Consider the following 19,486-nt stretch of genomic DNA (forward strand, 5'->3'; position numbering starts at 1 on the left):
TTGGCAAACTTTATATGTGAAGGGCTAGATAGTAAACATCATAGTTTTGCAGGGCATATGATCTCTGTCAAAACTACTCCATTGTGCCTTTGTAGCACAAAAGCAGCCAGAGACAAAATATCAACAAATAAATGTGGCCGTGACTCAATAAAAATTTATTTATGAATAGTTAAATTTTAATTTTATTTAACTTTCACATCACAAAATATTATTTTTACTTTTTCCAGTGATTAGAAAGTTATAAAACCTTTCTTTGTTTGCAGGCTGGTCAAAAATAGATGGGATGCCAGATTTATCCCATGGGTGGTAGTTTGCTGACCCCTGTACTATGAAAATTTTGAATCCATAAATTAGTTGAGTATGATATAAAGGGCACATATTTCTAAAAACAATTAATTTTACAGGTGAAATTTCAAATTTTATTACAAAAAATTAGTATATAAGGTTCAAATAGGAAGAAGGACCTGGCCACCAACTTCAAAAAAAATTGGCCACGTAAACCCTATGAATAGCAGTGGAGCATTGTCTGATATAGCACCAAAAGGTTAGGGGACGGAGCAAAAAGACTGAGTAGGGTCCCACTTTGCCGTACACAGGGTCACTAGGAGTCAGAATCAACTCAACGGCCCTATCAACAAAAGGGTTCAAATGTTCATCTCTTTAGTGATTTGGTTATTGAATATATTGCTGAGACAGAACATGAGCATTCTGCTAAAAAAAAAATGAGTTAGAAAAAGATAAGTTAAATCAAGATTTAATTTAAAGCTGAATTTCTAGTAAAAATTGTTTCTCACCCTGGGAATAGCCAATCAAAATGGATCCAGACATAAGTTCAGAACACTTGGTAGTCATATTTGTAGAAAACTCAACATTAGTCTTCACTGCAGCAAATGGAGTAAGCAGCTCCAAGTTCTCATCCCCCTTCAGAAACCCTGACAAACAAGCAAAAACTGTCAAAACCAACTTTGTCAGAGCTCTGAAAAACAGTTAAAGGTTTAGAGCAGCTAATTGAACACTGAATCAAGAAAAACGTAACTTCAACATGGTAGCAAAGATTTGTGATCTCGTTACTTGCCCTTGTCCCACCCCCTCCCCAGCACAGTAGCAGTCCTGAAGAAAGAAACTTGCATTCCTAGTGTATGTCCCTGATCTCTGGTTTTGGAGAGAGAAGAGCAGACCTTACTGGAAAATTATTGTGTGTATCTGTCCATTCCAAACTGTCTAGGAGCTGCATGAGTGAGTGATGAAGGCCCTTGTCTCTGTTTTACTCTCTGTTTTACCTAACTGGGAACTCGGACCAGAAAAGCAGTGAGCATTGCTCAAAAGAATTGAAAGTCAAACTAACAACTCACTGATGCCTGGGAAAAGAATGTGATGGAAACATAAAACAGATGCCAAAGGCCCTGGAGCAAAAGTTAGGGAGATTCATTAAGAAACTAGGACATTTAAAAGCACCACGTGAGGGAATTTAGAAAGCCACACACATGCCTAGAGCAAAACCTGTGCTCAGAAAAGATCTGAAAGGCCCTAAGCCTTCACCTCAGCCTGATCCTTAGGCTCAGTGCAAGCCTAACTTAGTGATTAAGCAGTGCCCCAGCCCAGACCCCATCCTCGCAGACTAGGGGATCTATTATTTCATTTCCTTGTTTGCATGTTTGTTTTGGATTTTTTATTTAGAGTGTGTGTGTGTGTGTGTTTATCTCCTGGTATTTAAAGGACTCTCTGTCAAAACTCTAGTTTAACACAAGGAACAAAGACTTCAGTGAGACCACACAAGACAAGGAATATAGGCTTTGAAAACAAAGTTTGGGAAAGACACTAAACAATATAAATAACAATATAGCCTTCAATAATCAAAAAAATCAACAAATCCTGGAAAAGAAGGAGTGATCTTATTAGCAGAGTTACCACATTATAATAAATCAAATGTCCAGTTTTCAACAATAAAAACAAAAAACACAAGGAATACAAAGAAACAGGAAAGGATGGCCTCTTTAGAGGAACAAAACAAATATTACAAAACCATCACTGAAGAAATCCAGATTTTGGACTAATTATACAAAGATTATAGAATAATTGTATTAAATATGCTCAAAATGCTAAAGGAAAACAGAGACAAAGACTAAAGGAAATCAGGAGAGCAATGTATGAACTAAATGAGTATGTTAATAAAGAAGTAGAAATTGAAAAGAAACAAAACAGCCACTATGAAAATGTTTACAGTTTCTCAAAAAGAATTACCACATGATCTATTAATTGTACTTCTAGGTATATACTTAAAAGAATTGAAAGCAAAGACTCAAACAGAATTTGTACACCAGTGTTCATAGCAGCTCTATCCACAATAGCCAAAGGTGGAAACAACCCAAATGTCTATCAATAGATGAATGGATAAGCAAGATGTAGTATATATCTACAACAAAATATTATTCAGCCTTAAAAAGGAATAAAATTCTGATACATGCTACAACATGGATGAAACTTGAAAACATTAAGCTAAGTGAATAAACAGTCACAAAATGGCAAATGTATTATTTCTCTTATTTGAGGTGAATAGAATAGGCAAATTCATAAACAAAGTAGAATACATGTTAACAGAACTGGAGAGAGTGTGGTTTGGCAAATTATTGTTTAATGGGTGCAGTTTCTGAGATGATGATGAACAAATTCTGGAAATGAATAGAATAGAATGAATGAATAGAGGTGATGATTGCACAACATTGTAAATGTACTTAATGCCACTGAGTTATAAACTTAAAATTGTTAAAATGGTAAATTTTCTGTTACATTTTACAATAATAATAATAATAAAGAATACACTTAACAAAAAGGGAGCCACACAAATTCTGGAGCTGAAAAGCACGACAGAAAGGAAAAATTCACTAGAGGGGTTCAAGAGCAGATTTAAGCAGGGAGAAGAAATAATCAGTGAACTTGAAGATAGTACAATTGAAATTATTTAGTCTGAGGGTTGGGGGGGGGGGGGAACTAGGATAAACTCAGAGCCTCACACCAAGACACATTATTATCAAACTGTCAAAAGCCAAAGACAAAGAATCATGAAAGCAATGAGAGAAGTAACACCTCACATTCATGCACAAGGATCCTCAATATGATTAACAGGTAATTTCTCATCAGAAATAACTGGGGGCAGATGACAGTGGGATGGCATATTTGAAGTGCTGAAAGAAAACAATTCTCAACTAAGAATTCTATATCCAACAAAACTGTCCTTTAAAAAAGAGGGAAAAATTAAGATATTCTCAAATAAAAGCAAAGGGAGCTTGTTACCACTAACCTGCCCTACAAGAATTTATAAAGAGAGTCCTTCAGGTTGAAATGAAAGGACACTAGATAGTAACTCAAAGCTGTATGAAGAAATGAACTTCTCTGGTAAAGGTAAATACATAGGCAAATATAAAAAACAATATAATATTTTTGATTTGTAACGTCATCTTTTCCTACAGGATTTAAAAGACAAATGCATAAAAATAATTATAAATGTATAGCATTGGCCACAATGTATAAAAAAGTAATTTTTTGACAACATGCAGTGAGGAAGGGGAGATAAAGCTGTATAGAAACAGGGATTTTCCATTCCATTAAAGTTAAGTTGCTATCAAGTCAAATTATATGTTATAAATTTAGAATTTTAAATGTAATCTCCATGGTATCCACATATAAGACATCTAAAAAATACACACAAAAGAAAATGAAAAGGGAATCAAATGGTTCACCACAAAAAATCAACTAAAAACAAAAGAAGTCAGTGATGGAAAAATGACAGACCAAAAAAAAAAAAAAAGCTGTAAAACATACAGAAAACAAATACATTGAAAATCCTTCCCTATCAGTAATTATTTTAAATGTAAATGAATTAAACTCTCCAATCAAAAGGCAGAGGTTTTCAGAATGAAAAAACAAAAATAAACATGATCCAACTATATGCTGCCTATGAGACACTCATTTTAGATCCAAAGAAACAAGTTGAAAGGATGGAAAAAAATATTCAATGCAAATAGTAACCAAAAAAGACCTAGGGTGGCTACATAATTATCAGACAATATAGACTTTAGGTCAAAAACTGTTAGAAGAGACAAAGAATGACATTATATATTAGTAAAACAGTTAATTCATTAAGAAAATAAAACAAGTATAAACACATATGCACCAAACAACAGAGCCCCCAAAATATATGAAGCAAACATTGACAGAATTCAAAGAAGAAATAGTTCTTAAATAAGTTGGAGTATTCAATACACCACTTCTGATAATGAATAGAACTTCTGTACAGAAGACCAATAAATAGAACACTTGAATAAAATGATAAATTGATTAGACCTGGCATACAGAACACTCTACCCAACAACAGCAAAATACACAAGTACACACAGAATGTTCTTCATATGTTAGGCCACAAAACAAATCACAATAAATTTTTAAAATCTGAATCATACAAAATATCTTTTCTGACCACAGTGGAGTGATGCTAGATATCAATAAGGAAAACTGGAAAATTCACAAACACTTGGAAATTAAACAACACTTTTAAACAACCAATGGGTCAAAGAAGAAATCTCAAGATGAATTAGAAAATACTTGACACAACATAACAAAACTTATAAAATGCAGCAAAGGCACTGTTCAGAGGGAAATTTATAGCTGTAAATACCCACATTAAAAAAGAATGAAGATTTCAAACCAATAACCTTAACTTTACACCTTGAGGAACTAGAAAAAGGAGCAAACTAAACCCAAAGCTAGTAGACACACTGAAATAATAACGATTAGAGTGAAAAAACATGAGACTAGAAAAATGATAGAATATGAAGCTGTAAGTTGTGTTTTTGAAAAGATGTACAAAATTTACAAACCTTTAGCTAGATTGACAAAAAATTAGGAAAAGTTTCAGTTTCTCATCACGGAGTATGATGTTAGATGTGAGTTTTTCATAAATCCACTTTATCATGGTGAGGAAGTTCCCTTCTATGCCTAGTATTCTGAGTGTTTTTATAATGAAAGACTGGTTGATCATGCAAAAAGCCCTTTCTCTGTCAATTAAGAATCATTATTCTTTTAGTGTGTTCTGTATTAGAGCTGCTATAACAAAGTACCACAAACTGAGTGGCTTAAACAACAGAAATATGCCACAGTTCTGGAGACTAGAATTCTGAGATCAGTGTTGGCAGGGCCATGCTCCCTCTGAAGGCACTAGAAAGGATGTGTTTTAAGCCTCTCTCCTACCTTCTGGGATTTCCTTGGCTTGGAGCAGCATAACTCCAATCTTCACATTGTGCTTTCCCCGTGCGTGTTTTTTTACATGACATTTCTTTCAGAAGAATATGAGTCATAGTGAATTAGGGGCTCACTCTACTCTTAACAAATAATTACATCTTCAATGAACTTATTTCCAAATAAGTTGCCCTTATGAGGTATAAGAATTAAAACATCAACATATAAATTTGGAAAGGATGCAATTCAACCTGTAACATGGTGTATTACATTCATTGTTTTTTTTATGTTGAACTTCCCTTGCATTGCTTGGATAAATCCCACTGACTCATGGTGTATAATCCTTTCAATATGCTGTTAAATTCAGTGTGCTAGAATTTTCTTGAGAATTTTAAATCTATTTTCATAAAGGATATTGGTGTCTAATTTTCTTTTTTGTGATATCTTTACATGGCTTTAGTGTCAGGGTAATGATGGACTCATAGAATGAATTAGGAAATGTTCCCTGCTCTTCCATTTTTGGAAGAGTTTGAGAAATATTAGTGTTAATTCTCATTTAAATGTTTGGTAGAATTCACTAGTAAAGACACAGGGTCTAGACTTTTCTTTGTTGGGAAGTTTTTTATGCCTTGTTTCATTACTGCTATTCAACATTGTGATAGAAATTCTAGCCAGGGCAACTAGACAATGAAAAGAAATAAAGGCAACCAAATTGGAGAAAAGAAGTAAAACTCTCTCTATTTGCAGGAGAGAATAGAGATCCTCTATATATGCAAATTCACAAGAAGGCTACTAGAAGTAATAAATGAATTCAGCAAGATCACAGGATAGAAGATGAACTCAAAAAGTCAGTTGTATTCCTATACACTTGAAATAAATAATCCAAAAAAGAAATTAAGAAAGTAATTTCCTTTACAATGACATCTAAAATAATAAAATGATAAGAATAAATTTAAGCAAGATGGGTAAAGACTTATACAATGAAAAGTACATAACATTGTTGAAAGAAATTTTAAAACAATTAAATAAACGGAAAAGGGTCTTCATGTCCTTAGATTTCAACAATGAATTATTAGACATGACACCAAAAGCATGAGAAATAAAATTGGGCTTCATAAAAATTAAAAACCTTTATGCATCAAAGGACATGATCAAGTAAGTGAAAAGGCAACCTACAGAATAGATGAAAATATTTTCAAATTATATATCTGATAAAGATTTAACATGCAGAATACACAAAGAACTCATAAAACTCATACTTAAAACAAAGAACAATTAAAGTATGGGTAAAGGACTTGAACAGACATTTCTCTAAACAAGATATAAAAATGGTCAATAAGATTATGTAAAGATACTCAACATCACTACTCATTAGGAAATTCAAATGAAAACCACAATGAGTTACCATTTCATACATACTAGATTATTTTTTTTAAAAAGAAAAATGACATGTTGGCTAGGATGTCAAGAAATTAGAACCATTATACATTGCTGGTGGGGCTTGCAGCTGCTGTGGAAAACAGTTTGTTGGTTCCTCAAAAAGCTAAACATGAATTTAATATATGACCCAGCAACTCCACTCCTAGGTATATACCAAAAAGAATTGGAAACAGGAATTCAATCATATACTTATACACTAACATTCATGGCAGCATTATTCGCCAAAAGGTAGAAACTCAAGTTATCTATCAACAGATTAAAGGACACAAAAAAATGTGATATATACATATGATGGAATATTATTCAGCAATCAAAAGGAATGAAGCCGTGAAACATGCTACAACATGAATGAGCCTTGAAAATATTTGTTTAATAAGTGAAATAACCCTGACACAAAGGACAAACTTTGGTTCCATTTAAATTACATATTATGTATAATATGAAAATTCATAGAGAAAGAAAGTAGATTAGAGGTTCCCAGGAGGAGAGGTTGGAGGTAGGAATGGGGAGTTACTGCTTAATTGTTGCAGTTCTGTTAGGAGTAATGAAAGATTTTTGGAAATTAGTGGTGATGGTTGCTCAACACAATATAATGCCATCGAATTTTACACTTAAAAATGTTTAAAATGACAAATGTTATATGTTCAACCACAATTTTAGAAAGTTTTAAACCCTCGACTTCTGGGGAAACTGAAGATGCTATATTTAACTAGATCTGGTTATGTTGTATTTAACTGAATTGAGAAGAGCATCAGTCAGTAGAAAGAGTTACTTAGGCACAACAGATGCAGAAAACAAAAAGAACGACCTACCTCATTGGATAAACCTAGAAAACAAAGTAAAGTTCTTAGAGGTAAGAGAAAAAGGCAATGAAAGGAAGAAATGAGCGGGCGGCAAGACAGGTTCTTCAGTTCCACTCTTCTTCAAACTGAACTCTGGGAATGGGAGTACAATAAAACTGACTAGCTGAAATTGTAATCCTCATTGACCATTCAGAAGAAATGCAAACTTTTACAGTTTCTGCAGTTCTTTATTATAGATATTCATTATCATGACACTGTAAGGATGCAAAAGAGCCAGTAGATACAATAATGGATAAACTAAACTCTACTATAGTCTTAAATTCTCAAATTTAGTGTTCCACAGTAGTACTGTTCTTAATTTAACAACATTAATTAAACTTTAAACACTAAATTTCCCTTGCTTTTTCTTATTTTACTTTCATTATCTCAGCTGCCATATATTTTCACAATCTCATTATATACCCAAATTCTTTCCTCTTTTACCCTGTCCTACAGCCTGCTGTCCTAATTTTGCTAATTTTATGCACAAGTTTCAATTCAGGAGCTTACCAAGTGAATAGTTTTATGTCATACTTTATTTTGGAAAGCATAGATTTCATGACCAAATGCAATGTACAGTTTCTCCTTGCTGCATGGTCAGAAATGCTGGCATATAGAAATTTAAGGAAATTTCATGGTATTTTTTTCTTAATTTATATCAAACTCTACTTTATCTACTACCTGACTTGCATTTTTTCCTAAAGAAGAAAGGAAACCAATTACTAAACCAACACATTACTTCATACATAGAATTGTGGGTTCACCATCATAGACCCAAGAGTATCTGATTTTATTTGCTCGTTACATTCAATTAAGTCAATTAAAAATATAAATCTGAGATGTAAGTTATGCATATGGCAAGATGGGGCCCTTGATAAAACTTTGAGGAAATCAGTGCTCAGCCCTCAGTCTTTGCTGACTGCTTGACCATTCCTCTATTCCCTGACTCCTTCCTGTGGTCAGTTCCTAGACCTCCCTTTTCCAACTGCTTCCCCATTCCTGTTTCCCTGATCTCTACCTCTTTTTCTTGAGATCTCCTTTGCTGTGCAGCCATGCGATGGATCAATGTTTGCTAATGTGTTAGATTCTTTAGTTGGGAGATATGCACTGAGTCAACAATAGTACAGTGCCTGCACTACAGGCCCCAAAGTTCCCTGATTCATAGCTTACATTCTAGGTTTTAGTGATCAATTTATTCAGTTTATAAATCTAAGTCTCCTTAAACTTGTAAACACAATCTACAGTCTGTCACTTACAATATTCACTTGTAAATACAGCAGTTTGTGTTAAAATTAAAAACACTTTTACTTATGTTCTTTGTTTAATGCTCAATTAGTTTACCATTTTGACAATGTAGAATTACCTTAAACATTTACCACAGCTTATAAATTTCATTACGTAAAATTCTTAAGGTATTTCAAGCTATTTGAAAAAATTAGTCTATTTTTCTCAAGCATCCAAAATATCTACATCTCAATCTAGACAACAAATGCTTCCTACCACTTATAAAAGTCTTTTAAATCTAATAAATTAGACTTTTAAATTTTAAAAAATCAAACACTAAAGTATTTCAAACAAGCATAAAGAAAAGCATAATGATTATAAAATTTCTCTCTATATTTCTTAAACATAAATAAATTAGCAATGCTATGGATTTTTATAAAAATGTGCCTATTCAAATACATCCACACACAATTATACAGATGAACATTATTATGATTGGAAGATAGCTTTAAGCTTTGCGATCAAAAACAAAATTTGGGATGATGGATTCATTGGTGGGTGTCAATCGAGTACTTGAAATGACTGCAGGTTACCAGAAACACATCAGTGGTCACCATTCTAAGGACCAGACCAATCTAAGAGCGATAATTGTGGAGGAAACCCAACTGACACTATTTACTCAAATGAAACCCAAAAGACTCTGATAGGTTGTTTAAATAGACTGAACACATAACCAAAAGAGACTATTTAAACAAGAAGAATCTCAGATGTTGTCGATTAAGTTTATTTCTCTGTAAGCAGAGTGAGAGATCCCAGGAAGTTCCAAAGGAAGAACTATTAGAACACAGACAAAGACAAAGAGATTCATGTTTTCTCTGAGTGCCTGAGTATTTCTGAGTAAATTTGCAAAGGTTGTGGCTGGGACTTTTGGCAATGGCTTTAAGGAGTTTAATGAATCCTCTTCCTCAATAACAAGTATAAAACTAAACAAAATTATAAAAACAAACCATATCAGGAATCTGAAAATAGACCAAGGGCAAACAAGAAATTATGGAGGAATTATTCATAATAACCTACCAGAATTTCAGGTAAGAACCTGAGATGAATAAGAGAGGTAAGAGAGTCTGTTGTTCCATGGGGCTGCTCCCTTCCTTCTCTCTCCTCATCTTGGTCAGCTAGGACAATTTTCCCAGGTCATGGCTCACCACCATAACCAGAAGCCTTGCTTCCAGAAAGGGCACAGCTGATTTGGGGCTGAAGGTAAAAACTTGCATGATTTTTCCATTAACAGTAGTGAACTCAGTAGGAAAGAAAGGGGAAAACCTGCAACTCTGCTAGGACAAGTTTATAGTCATGGTTGTGTACAAGTGCTGTTGCTAGAGGTCCTGGATATTGGAGAGCTATATATTAGAGTGAAATAAGCCATCTACACATTCCTGATGGACTCAAAAAACTAGGTACATGCATAGGGGATGCTTGAGAGATCCTGAGATCTCTGATACCTGATATACCTTAGCTACCTGAGAAGTGAAAGCCGAGGCAGACTGACTTATTTTGAAAGCATTCCAATATACATGCAGATAAGTCGACTGAGGTTTAAAGCCTTAAGGACTCCAGGTGTATGAGCATATCCTCTTCCCCAATCGTTGGCTGACACTTAGCTTTGCAGCCCTTGGGGTGACCTCTAAGATCCAAGGCTAAAAAATAAATAATTAGAATATAAAATATGAGGAGAGACACAACCAGATACATTCTTTGAGGTGATAGATTTGGCAGTTTAATCCAAGAAAATTACAAAAACAAATTTAAATAAAGCAGAATATTTGCTACATATATTACCTAAAATGCACAAGCATTAAAGTTAGAAAACATGCAAAGAATCGAGAAACTGTGACCCATACTCTAGAATAAAAGCAGGCAATATAAATGGACTTTAAGAGGGTCTAGATGTTGTATTTAGTAGACAAAGACTTCAACTATTATACATATGCTTAAAGAATTAAAATAGGATAAAACTGACTCAATAAAGAGGAATTTTCTAGTTATCTTTCTGTTATTTCTCGTTTAATTCCATTATGGTCTGAGAGCAGACATTATATGATTTCCATTCTTTTAAATTTTTTAAGGTGTATTTCATGGCCCAGAATGTGGTCTATCTTGGTGAATATTTCGTGTATGTTTGAAAAGGATATGTATTTTGCTGTTGTTAGATGAAGTAGTCTACAGATTTCCATTGTATCCAGTTGAAAGTCCTTATTGATTTTCTGCCTGCTAAATCTGCCCGTTTATAATCTCCAAGTATGATAGTGGATTTACCTATCTCTCCTTGCAATTTTATTAGTTTTTGCCTCATATAGATTGTCAGTCTGTTATTAGGTGCATACATGTTAAGGATTGTTATACCTTCTTGAAGAATTGACCCCTTTATCATTATGTGATGCCCTTCTTTATCTCTGATATCTTTCCTTGCTTTGAATTCAGTCTGTTCTGTCTAAAATTAATATAGCTTCTCCTGTGTTCTTTTCACTAGTCTTAGCATGGTATATTTTTCTTTATCTATTTACCTTTAATCTATATGGGTCTTTATACTAAATGGAGTTTCTTGTAGACAACATATAATTGAGTATTTTTTGTGTGTCTGTGAGGAAGATTGGCCCTGAGCTAACATCTGTGCCAATCTTCCTCTATTTTGTATGTGGGACACCACCACAGTGTGGCTTAACAAGCAGTGTGTAAGTCTCTGCCCAGGATCTGAACCTGTGAACCCTGAGCCACCCAAGTGGAGTACACAAACTTAACCACTACACTACCAGGATGGCCCAAGACTTCTTTTTTTTTTTGACCCAGTCTGACAATTTCTCTTAGTTGGTACATTTAGACTACTGATGTTCAAAGTAATTATTAACTATAAAAGAAATTAGAGATCAAAACCATTAATCTTCCCAAACTTCTTGGATCATTTTTAATCATTTTAATGTCAGAGAATTTACTGGCAAAAAACCTAGTGCAAATATTGCCATATTATAAATTAATTAGATTATATGAAGTTTTCAAAAATAATACTAAATTATAAAATTTCCAATATAACAAGGAAAAATTGTGCTTTCAATTAAACATTTCTATGCTATAGCACTTATAAGAATGCTAGTTAATTTAAGAATGCTATTTAATTTAAGCTTTCAAAAATTGAAAAGCAGAGGGAAATATATTTTTGTGAGGGAGATTATTTTATGATGGGACATATGATAACTATAGGCTTTACATTGATAGAATAAAATCACCACATTTTGAATTTCTAAGAAAAATATTGAAAAATTCTTACTGAAATTTCAAGAAAGTTATAGCAGAGAGTTGATTTGGGGGAGATAAAATAGTTATGAGAATTTAATTACTTGCAATGTGTAAAGTACTTAGGACAATCTGACACACAGTAAATTTAAGAGTGCTCAAATGAAATAATTAACATACATTCCCAACCAACTTCTCATTCCTAATTTCTTCTCTGGAGAATTAAAACAATCCAGGAAATCATATTGAAAGAGAAATGAGGTTCATTTAAGATACCCAGTTTGCTTTAGACCAAAAGCAGAGTTAACAGCCATACAGTTTTGTTTCAAAGGCAATGGAGGGCCCTATGGCAGGAATGTCTTGTGATACTTCCATGTGAGGTAAAATATTAAATTTGGAGCTGTGCTAGGAGTTCTGGGGGTAAAAAAAAAATAATAAATAAAGTGCTCATGTCAGTTAAATTTGGTTCTTGGAAGAGTGAAGTTGCTCTTTCTACCCTGAAAAAGATGTGAAGATACTATGTTAGTGAGATGAATTGCTCCCAGTGGGCACAGTGGCTTCCAAAGAGAATATTGCCATTTGCACCAGAAAGATCTGAGGTAAGAGAGACAAGAGTGTAGTAATGACTTTTCACCTCAGTAGATGCTAACTACAAGTGCTATGCTGATGATCTTGAAAGTTAAATTAAATTGCACACGGGATTTTAGATTTATATTCTGATGCTCTTGAATACCACAAAGGGGATGGAATCAAATCTTTACTGAGCTTCTACTATGTCTCAAGCATTGCATACAGTGGAGAATAGAAGAATAAGTAAAACAGCTTACAGCCTTTGGTTCAATATAATATGCAAGGAATACATATTAACTGATAATCCCGATACTGGTAATAAGTGGCATGACAAATGTAAACAAAGCATGAAAGAAAGATAAATGAAAAACATATCTAAATGTACCAAATCACATAATTTTTAAATTCCAAAACTTTCAGTTTTGTGGGAATTACATAAATAAATTTATAGAAAGTGAAAATATAAAGTTTTTTGTAATAAAAAAGATGACTGTACAACTAATGGAAATAATAATAAAAAGAACTGAATTATACCAACATCATGGAAAAGAATCTGGAAGTCAGAGATAAAGGCATATAAAGAAACATTGATAGATATGCAAGCATATAAGAAGTCTGGCAGGTGATTTGGGAAATTGGACAATTGTGTTAGCTCTGAGTAGCATTCATTTTTTTTCTTTTATAAAATGTAAATATCTAATGGAATGCAAATATTCATTATTTATCATTTATTTTAATATCAACCTTTAATATTAAAAGAATCACTTCTTAATATTTCAACGTCACAGATTTTCAAGCACTTTTAACCATGGAGATACTTGAAATAATGGTAAATTTAGCAACGTAAGAAAAAGAATTATATAAAAATGCATACTGACAAGCCACCTTTCTCTCACTACATCAAATACATTCAGATAGGAAAATTTTGAAACATGAATTTCATTGTAATTTTCTGGATTCCACAAAAATACTTAGTTTCTCAGTTGCATAACCCCTCACTATAGCAGATTATACAATCATATGATCTGGAAAAAATCATCAGGATTCTTTATGTATTTGCAGATTTACAGTCAGGATTTATTCAATTTATTTTTTTCTGGTAAAATAAACATTAGGAAGAGAAAACAAAATAATTTTTAATTCTACTCAAATATCCATTGAGTAGTCTAGATATGATTCCTCAAAGTAGTCACATTTCAAACATATTTATGAATTGCTAAATGTTATGCTGCTATGCTATGTTTTTGAATAACCTAGGAGTCCATGTTTAATTATTGGTAAAAAATATTAGGTAGTAAGTGCATTGTTCTGATGTTTATTATAGCACAATAATTAATATGCTTAGTTCGTTTACACAAAACATATTAAAGTTTCATTGCATTTCACTGAAAGTAAGATTATTATTTAAACAAAATGAAATTTTTACATTAGGACAAAGGACATTGTCAATTTATTATCCTCATTTCAACCATTTTACAGGTGAAGATCATGTTTCAAAACCATTTTTTAAAGAATTCTTCATAAATAAGCAAAGGCCACACATTCCCAAAACCCCGTAATCAAATGTGTGATGTGTAAGCAATATATTCACGTTCAATTTAGTCAACAAGTATTATATGAGGTAAGCACCATATGATTGGAGAATAAGACCTGTTATTCAATGATTGTTTCTTTATCTGATGACTTTCTAAAAATTTATTAATTCATTCAGGAGACATTACTACAGACATATTGTGAATCCTTTCCTTAATCTTAGTATAATAACTGTTAAAATTTCAAGTCATCTTATCAAGCCAAAAAACTGATACATATAAATTACAATATTATCCCATATAACTGCAACTAGAAAAAACAACAGTGAAATATATAGAAAAACATCTATATGTCAAAAATACAGTGGAAGTGGAACCTTTTACAAATAATATTTACAAAGATTTTTTATAATACTAAATATTTAACACCAGGAAAAGATGTTAAGGAAGATTTGAAAATTTTTTCTGAATAATTTTATCAATGAGAGAATACCCCAAATCTGGAAAAAATGGCAGCATGTGACCAAATGCCAACCACTTCCCCTACACCCTTACTTGCTGAAACTTGACAAAATAGCCAAAGAAAAATTTACTTACAGAAAACTTAACATACGCTGAAACTAAACAATGGTCATAACCTCCTAAGATAACCTTAAATGAATAGAATCAATAAGCTGAATAATAGCCAACTAGCAATTATCCTTTCTAAAATATCATTGTGACATTGATTGAAGTAATTCTGGGAAACCTCATTGACTGTCTAACTTTACGAGAGATGAAAAGGACTGTGAGTGAGAAAGAACCACCTTCTACCACTCACCACATAGTTTTGTAAACACATAGGACAAAGACGAAAGAAAAGGGATCCAAACACAAGGCCAAATGAGTGATGGAGTATATTTTCTTGTATTTGGGGACCAACTACTGTATTATTACTCAGGGGTTAAGGATAGAAAAGAACATGAAAAAATGGTAACTTCTTTATTTGGAGCTATGCTTGCCACTACCATGTTTCAACAGTAGTTAGATATTGGATGAAGCCAGCAGACAGGTTGGGGCAATAGAGAAAAAAAAGATGAATTGATATTACAAAATTTATACTTTAATTTACTCTCTATGGGTATCCATACAGCAAAAAAAGAGAATGAACATAAACTCTTACCTCACATAATATACAAAAATTTACTCTAAATGGATCATAGATCAAAATGTAAAAACTAAAACTATAAAATTACTGGAAGAAAATATTAGAGAAATTCTTTGCCATCTAACGTAAGAAAAGATTTCTTCAGAAATAAGGAAAATATTTTAACAGACACTTTATCAAAAAAGTTCATGGATGGCAATACATACATAAGAGGCTCAGCAAGTAAGTGGACTAAAAATGATGGCATACCTATACAATGGGATACAACTCTACAATAAAAAGAAAATAAACTATTGCTGATACATGCAACTACATGGATGAATCTAAAAGTTATTTTCCTGTGTGAAATGAAATAGACACAAAGTGCATACTACATGATTCCACTTGTATAAAACTCCAGAAAATGGAAACATCTGTAGTGACAAGGGGCAGATCAGTGATTGCAGCCAAAGGCAGATGAAGGGATGGGCTGCAAAGATGCATAAGGAATCCTTTTTGGCATAATGGATGTGGTCTTCATCTTAATTGTGGTAATGATATCACAGGTATTTTATCACTCAGACTTCATAGAATTTTATACTTTCAGTGGATAATTTTACATGAATTATAACTCAAGAATTCAATAAAACAAATATATAAAAGAATTTTTGTGCAAGGATGTGCATTGCGCTACAATTTTAAATAGAAAAAATAAAATGATTAATTTTCAATATACAAGTTCAAACAATTTATAATCCAGTTGCCCAAATAAATTACACTAAAAACAGAACTTATTCTTAATGAGCAATTTAAGACCATCATAAATAAAGTTTATTGGACTGTCAAAATACCTTGGCCCAAGAGATCAGAGTGAGTCTTTCTGTGTTTAGAGTTTGGTTTTGTAAATATTTAGAATAATTACATTGATCTTACTTTTTTTTACATTAATCATCTACTACTGTGTATTTCTTCTATTATGAAGTACATATCCAAACACATCGTTTGTGGTTAACCCATATCTAAGCATTATAATATGGTGAATAATAACAGAGTTGGGAAACAAACATCCCTGGGTGCATATTCTCTGTCATTTACTAGCAATTTCACCTTCGACAGGTTACTTATTCTCACTGTAAAAAGGAATGCTAAGAATTCTTCTTTCATAGAGATATTGTGAAGAATTATTGAGACATTTAGATGATGCTCAATAACTGTTGTTACTTTCAATTATTATTAATTACTGACCTTGTTTAGCAACTTCATTTTACAGATGAGAAAACTGAGATCTGGAAAAGTTAATAGAATTATCCAAGGTCACAGATTATAAAATTCAAAGCCAGGTTTACTACTATGTATTCTAAATAACAGTTACTTTGCTATACAGCTTGCTGATGGACTTCAGTTGAATTCATCATTCCTTCAATATATTCTAAAATTAATGAATTAAGATTTGTATAAATCATGGATAGTTTTCACTCAGATTCAATATCCTCAACCTCATAACTTAGAACAATGGCTTTATCGCTTCTCGACCTTCTGCCTAAGATCAAGTGTAGAACAATGGCTTAATGTTCCTTCACAGGCCAGAAATATTCACTCCACTACTGAGTCTTGTGCAGATGTCCCGCACTCTGTAAAGAGATGAGGAGAACATGAAGGTCTCACCCATCCCTACCCCACACCCAGAGACCCTTCGTGCACTGCAGTGAGAAACCTGTTTCCAGGTACTAATTTGGGAAAATTCACAGGACTCTCCTTGTTTGTTTTTCTTTTCTCAAAGGATCACACACTTACACTACATTTTGTCCAGTGTCTGACAATAATTATTTCATATATTTTCATCTGCTTTTAGATTTTCTTTTTGCATAAGGAGAGAGGGTAAATCCAGTCCATTACTCTGCCATGGATGGAAAGGGAGGTTATTGTTTTATTTTTTAATTATTTAATTGGCAAACTATTAGGTCATTTGGGTTGGAAACTTTCTACCAGGTTCTAGTCAGCTGGTATATTAAAATATTTTATACACTAGGATTTTTTCAGTTCAAGTGTTTTATATACTAGGGTTTTATCAGCTCAGTTCATGATCAAGAGGATTTTATATACACTCTCTGTTGTGCACAGAAATCCCCTCTGAGCTTGAGCCTCTAAGTCTAAATATACCTGACCTTAGAAAACAACTAAGGATGTATGAGTTTAGTTTTTTCTTGACTTGAGAAATGTGGTTTAGAGAAATCATTTTTTGATGTTCTAAACTGGTTCATCATATCATTCAGGAACAATTATATTTTGTGTTTTCAAGTTTCCCATTGCTAATATGTGCCAGGCTCTGATATACTTAAATATATTTATAAAAAATTTACATCTGATCATCTTTTGTAGATGATTACACAAAGGACTCCAAATTCATAAGCTTCAATTTTCTTTAAAAGTTTGAAACATGGGTATTTTGTTTAACTAAGAAATAAAAGTTTCAAAATACTACTACAACACAATTAGAATCATTGATCATTACCAATATGCTTTGGTTTAAATTATATATTCATTTTCTGGAAATTATATATTTCTAACTTGCTGACAGCCTATTTTAAACACTGAATAAACCATTTTATTCTCTAATGTATTTTCTTATGATTTATTTTTTATTGTAACATAAGAAGAAAGCAGCTGCATTCTCCAGCTGTGACAAAGTGTTTCAATAAATGAGACGAGCAACATCAGTAATAAATAAAGCAATTTACTTCTTTACAGAAATGACTATCTCTATTTAATATCAAAGCTGTAGCTAGTGGCAGAGCCTAGCAGCTGGTATGGCTACAGTGAACACTCACTGGGAAATTAGGTTGCCACTATATCAGCTATATGATACTGACAAGGGTATACTAACATTCCTGGGGAAAGCATTTAAGAGCTTCACTTTTGAAATCACTACCAAGGAACTATCTCATTTCACTCAGGTCACTGATATCAGTTAAGTGACAGAATGCAATCCATTGTTGCTACCACAAAGCAATTAACTCCCACTTCCCATTGTAGGCAAAGAGTCAAGAGTGCTATTTAATGATAAATAGGAAGAAATGTACTAAATCCATAAGTTTGATGCCAAAAAAATTATATTACATCTCTAGAGGTTGCTATGTTTTTAGAACAGCTAGAGGTTGTGAAAATAGATAGAGCATGTTCCAATGTGAAGCTCTCAGCTAATTCATCATTTTGCTCGTGCACACACACACATGCACACATACATACACACACACACACTTCCCCTGGTTATAAACTACCACAAGTAAGACTACTGTAACAACATTAAAATTTTCCCAAGTGTCTTCAGAACTAATTGTATTTTCCCGCAACCACTAAATCTATAAGTATCTATGGTTAAACTGAGTTTTCTGTCATTGTTCACTGGAGAAAACACACAACTACCCAACAGCTATGTATCAAGTCTCAACCTGTAATCATATTCTCACACTAATATCTGGATATTTGAGATCATGGCATCATCTGTTCCTGGACCCAGGTATGTGTCTTGAATTACACATATCAACAACTAAGAACTAGTATTATGTTCTCATTTGATTGAAATATTTATAGCTTATATATGTATATCACCTTACAGTTTACATTATATTGATATATATATTAATACATTTAATAGCTACGTAAGATAGATATGAGAGGAACTATAGTCCCACTTGAGATGAGATCACTAATTTCAGAAAGGTAAATAATAGCTTAATGGTACGTATCTAATCATTTGCAATCTGTCTGTTTTCTAGACTGTGAAAAGGGGAAATTCCACAGAATAACTGTCCTTCAGACTCAGCACAACTGAGACAAGTGTCATACTCTGTGGCTTAACTGGCTACTAAATACAACAGGGAATATTCCCAGAAGAGTTATCAACACAAGTGGAATAAAGCCAGCTCTTAAAGGCCCCATATACAAATTCACCCCTCTCAGAGGGAAACCTAAAATCACCAGAAAGTAAGGTGCACAGTCCTTTGGTGAAAAGAAACTCACCTGGTAGGCTCTGGGTGCATCTCAGTGAAAGGTGAGACCTCTCTAGAGACTGAAACATTGCGGCGGCCATTGTTGTGACCTACTACAGGTGTGCTGATACAGACACTGGCAGACGTCATTGGAGTTCTTCCCCTAGCTGATTAGCCCAGGGGTCTGCCACACCCACTAGAGTGCAGATTTAATGCATTTCAGCCATGGCAGGCAGCCTGCCC

This window comes from Equus quagga, chromosome 4, assembly GCF_021613505.1.
Source record: "Equus quagga isolate Etosha38 chromosome 4, UCLA_HA_Equagga_1.0, whole genome shotgun sequence".
Lineage (NCBI taxonomy): Eukaryota > Metazoa > Chordata > Mammalia > Perissodactyla > Equidae > Equus > Equus quagga.